The sequence below is a fragment of the Leptidea sinapis genome, chromosome 45 (genome assembly GCF_905404315.1).
Source record: "Leptidea sinapis chromosome 45, ilLepSina1.1, whole genome shotgun sequence".
Lineage (NCBI taxonomy): Eukaryota > Metazoa > Arthropoda > Insecta > Lepidoptera > Pieridae > Leptidea > Leptidea sinapis.
Genome location: NC_066309.1, coordinates 8,919,855 through 8,924,854, shown reverse-complemented (window position 1 = coordinate 8,924,854; position 5,000 = coordinate 8,919,855). Strand labels below are relative to the sequence as shown.

At 46.2% G+C, this 5,000-nt stretch overlaps 2 non-coding genes across 2 annotated transcripts; both read right to left on the bottom strand.

The window, feature by feature from the left end:
* Nucleotides 1-488: 488 nt before the first annotated feature.
* Nucleotides 489-645, bottom strand: LOC126977589 (5.8S ribosomal RNA). Its single transcript, XR_007732262.1, has one exon. It is a non-coding gene; the product is annotated as a 5.8S ribosomal RNA (ribosomal RNA).
* A 376-nt stretch (nucleotides 646-1,021) lies between these two features.
* LOC126977661 (small subunit ribosomal RNA) lies at nucleotides 1,022-2,926 on the bottom strand. The gene has a single exon (XR_007732335.1). It is a non-coding gene; the product is annotated as a small subunit ribosomal RNA (ribosomal RNA).
* Between the last annotated feature and the right edge of the window lie 2,074 nt (nucleotides 2,927-5,000).

Below are 5,000 nucleotides of genomic sequence, written 5' to 3'. Positions count from 1 at the left end.
CGTGCGCGCGCCGCCAATAAGTCTCAACGACGTATCGTCGACCCGCGCACGTACCGCGATCGAAGCGCCCTTCGGACGTCGAGTCCGCCTACTCGTTTGCACGCTCACGTCGGGCCGAAATAACACGTGCAGCGCACGGGACGCGAACCGAAGGCGCAGCCACGCACGCCGTTCACATAGAGAGCTCTGCATAGATTAATTAAAATTAATCACGAGATATCCGCGTGTGACAGCGAACGAGCGCGCCCCGGTACCGCGCCCGTCTCCGTGACCCACGTCGGGCGTGAGGCGGAGACGGCGTTGCACGCGAGCAGCACCACGCGTTGCGGCTTATTTTACATTTTCGAACGGATCGAGCGGGCCCCGGAAAACCGGCGGGGTTTACCCGAGCCCGGCCCGAAGACCGTCACTCGTTTTACACGTTTTTTAGGCGCGCAAACAGTGTTGTCAGCATACAGCGACGGCGTCGTCGTATTCTTTTATGCAGCCGGCCCTCAGACAGGAGTGGTCCTGGATATTTCTCCACGGACCGCAATGTGCGTTCGAAATGTCGATGTTCAAATGTGTCCTGCAGTTCACACTATGACGCGCAGTTAACTGCGTTCTTCATCGACCCGCGAGCCAAGTGATCCACCGTTCAGGGTAATAGTTTTTTATATTTAGAAAATACGTGAACGATCTCTGTGTGTAACAAAATATTATGTGACGCACGCATTGCGCGTACGTCGTGATCTCGACTCGCTTCGCACTCGACATGAGCGCGTCGCGAGACGCACGCGCGTCGCGTACATGCGAACCGCGCCCGCCGAAGCGTCGTGCCGGAGACGTCGTGCCGGACACCCCCCACATGCGGCGGGAGATGTCAGCGCGCGCGCGGCAAACGCGACAACGTAGCACAGAGAGCACATCGCGAGCGCGAAAATAATCAGTGATTGACACGTGATTGAAGTTATCATCGTCAACAGTCGGCTGTGAGCGAAGCGTGTCGGCGACAACGCTCGCGCACGCGACCGTTACACGTTAATGATCCTTCCGCAGGTTCCCCTACGGAAACCTTGTTACGACTTTTACTTCCTCTAAATGATCAAGTTTGGTCAACTTCCCAGCAACGCCGACGGCCGCGAAGCCACCGCGTGTCGGTCCGAAGACCTCACTAAATCATTCAATCGGTAGTAGCGACGGGCGGTGTGTACAAAGGGCAGGGACGTAATCAACGCGAGCTTATGACTCGCGCTTACTAGGAATTCCTCGTTTATGGGGGATAATTGCAAACCCCAATCCCCAGCACGAAGGAGTTTCAACGGGTTGCCCGGGCCTCTAGGCCAGGGAGAACATGTTGATTCCTTCAGTGTAGCGCGCGTGCGGCCCAGGACATCTAAGGGCATCACAGACCTGTTATTGCTCAATCTCGTGCGGCTCGAAGCCGCCGGTCCCTCTAAGAAGAATTTTAATACGCCGCCAGTGAGTTGCGCGACCCTGAAGCCGCGCACACCTAAATGACGACGCCTATTTAGCAGGCTAGAGTCTCGTTCGTTACCGGAATTAACCAGACAAATCGCTCCACCAACTAAGAACGGCCATGCACCACCACCCACCGAATCAAGAAAGAGCTGTTAATCTGTCAATCCTTCCGGTGTCCGGGCCTGGTGAGATTTCCCGTGTTGAGTCAAATTAAGCCGCAGGCTCCACTCCTGGTGGTGCCCTTCCGTCAATTCCTTTAAGTTTCAGCTTTGCAACCATACTCCCCCCGGAGTCCAAAATCTTTGGTTTCCCGGAAGCTGCCCGCCGAGCCATTGTAGTAACGTCGGCGGATCGCTAGATGACATATTTACGGTTAGAACTAGGGCGGTATCTAATCGCCTTCGAACCTCTAACTTTCGTTCTTGATTGATGAAAACACCTTTGGCAAATGCTTTCGCTGATGTTCGTCTTGCGACGATCCAAGAATTTCACCTCTAACGTCGCAATACGAATGCCCCCAGTTATCCCTATTAATCATTACCTCGGAGTTCTGAAAACCAACAAAATAGAACCGAGATCATATTCTATTATTCCATGCACGAAATATTCAAGCGGCATTTTGAGCCCGCTTTGAGCACTCTAATTTGTTCAAAGTAAAATTGTCGGCCCATCTCGACACTCACTGAAGAGCACCGCGATAGGATTTTGATATTGAACCGGCGTTTTACCGCCGGCTCACCGACGATATGCTCCGCAGACGTGTCAGTATCACCGCGGATGCGATGCACCGACAGCGCGGCGCACAAATGCAACTACGAGCTTTTTAACCGCAACAATTTTAGTATACGCTATTGGAGCTGGAATTACCGCGGCTGCTGGCACCAGACTTGCCCTCCAATTGTTCCTCGTTAAAATATTTAAAGTGTACTCATTCCGATTACGAGGCCTCGTAAGAGTCCCGTATCGTTATTTTTCGTCACTACCTCCCCGTGCCGGGAGTGGGTAATTTGCGCGCCTGCTGCCTTCCTTGGATGTGGTAGCCGTTTCTCAGGCTCCCTCTCCGGAATCGAACCCTGATTCCCCGTTACCCGTGACAACCATGGTAGTCGCAGAAACTACCATCGAAAGTTGATAAGGCAGACATTTGAAAGATGCGTCGCCGGTACTGGACCATGCGATCGGCAAAAGTTATCCAGATTCATCAAAATTAACGACTTCGGACGCGAGGCCCTCCGTCGATTGGTTTTGATCTAATAAAAGCACTCATCCCATCACTGGTCAGAGCTCTGATTGCATGTATTAGCTCTAGAATTACCACAGTTATCCAAGTAACTGAGTAAGATCTAAGGAACCAAAACTGATATATTGAGCCATTCGCGGTATCGCCTTAATACGGCTTGCACTGAGACATGCATGGCTTAATCTTTGAGACAAGCATATAACTACTGGCAGGATCAACCAGGGAGCTGCTGCAAACAACGATTGTTGTCGCGCTCAGCGCGTCATGCGTCGCGATCTCCCCTTAGGGCGTCGCGACTATGACATCTTGAACATATCGTGAGATATCCGTTCGCGCACTGTATACTATATATCTCAAAGGCATACGGTGCGCGTTGAACGAATCATAAATCGGCGATGGGCCGATTGTATGTTATGAAAGTTCAGTAACGAGAGTCCCTTCGGGTAATAATAAAAATGATGACACGCAATAGAAGCGGTATCAACGTATTAATATCGGTACACGTCGTGATCACAAATCGGATCGACGCCCGGTGCTTGAGAGGAGCGTGAACGTCTCGCACGCGTGAAATGCGCGACGCGTTCCGGCTTGCGGGCCCTCACGTTAAAAATCTTAACAGAGGGAAACCGTCGAAGCCCAGTCGGCGTCTTGGTGCGCGCAAAAAATTTACACGATCGCTTTCAACGTGACGAGGATCGCCGCAGCGTATGATACTGTAGAGAGAGTGAAGAGAGGAATTATGAGAAACGAAATCACAAAAAACCTTTCAAATCACCAAATCAAATATCATCCGCATAGGGAAACTCGAAAACGCTCGATCGACACAGCGCGGTGAGTCTGTCTCATTTTTTATATTGTAAAAAAAGAACATATAAAACAACGCGCGACACAAACACAGACACAGACACACCAGCTCTCTGCCCCGAGAGTACCAACAACCGTATTGTTATTATATCATCGTCGTTATCATCGCGCGCATTCACAAACTTACTCAAATATAAATATATATTAAATAAAATATGAATGACGATGACGACGACGAGAATAATAAAACAGCAGCAGTTGTTGTGGCTGGGGGTGGTTGGTGTTGTGCGCGTTTTTGTATTTTTGTCGCGTGCGTTTTTCACTCTTTTTACAAGAAAAAACTTGAGCGGCGTTGAATTCGGCGTCGCGAACCGTTCGCTACGGACTCGACTCTCGACGCCGACTGCCGTATGTGTGGTGCACGCGAACGATATGAACGTGTAAACTCTCTGATATGTGAATAAAGTGATTTTGATTTGATTTTACTATTTATTAATAACATAATATTGAATATGCATTGCGGCTTCGAAGAAAAAATCGTTTTTTTTTTTTTTTTTTTTTTTTTTTTTTTTTTTTTTTTTTTTTTTTTTTTTTTTTTTTTACTTTATTAATAACGAGTACGATAATGTTCAGTAATAAACGCGCGACACGTACATTTCATTTTCCCTCCGAAACCAAATAAAAAACCTCCAAAAAAAAATATATTTCAAATCAAATCAAAATTCTTATCATACATCAATCTTACTCACCCAAACTAAACATGTAAACGTCTAAACGCAGCACGAGACGAGCCAGCTACTTGATACTACCTAAGACAAGAACAAATTACGGCAAGCGTATGTTTATTTACGAGGGCGCACCACTTTTTAATAGTCTACCTTCATCTCTCAAAAAGATTAGGTCACTAAAAACATTTAAACGTGACCTATCAGACTATATTGTTTCAAAGTTTTTATAAAACACATGTCTGAAATTGTTTGTTATGTGACAGTGCCCTGTAAAAGTGTGTAATCTTAAATTTTGTGAAGAAGAATAAGTACTATAATGTGTAACATGTATGTACTGAACATCTAAAGAACGGCGGATAAATTATTACATCATATTTTTATGTTCTCATGTAAGTGACAATATTATGTTTTTAATGAGAAATAAATATCTTTAAACGTAATTCTTTCTTACTTACTTACTTACTTACCTATTTACTTACTTACTTAGTTGCTTACTTACTTACTTACGTACTTACTTACTTACTTACTTAATCACATTCGTTTTTCGCGATTTTCAGCAAAACGGTAGGTAAGTTTTATCATAAAAGTATCTCGGACAAAAATTGTAGATCGTAAAATTATCCATTAAAAATGTATCAATACTTAGTGTTAGATTCAAAAAGTTAGTTTCCACGCCACCTATGAGGTAGTAGTGTACTTAGCGCGTTTTTATAAGTTTTTGAATAGTTATTATCTCAGAAACGGTGGCTCGTAGGAAAAAAAGTATC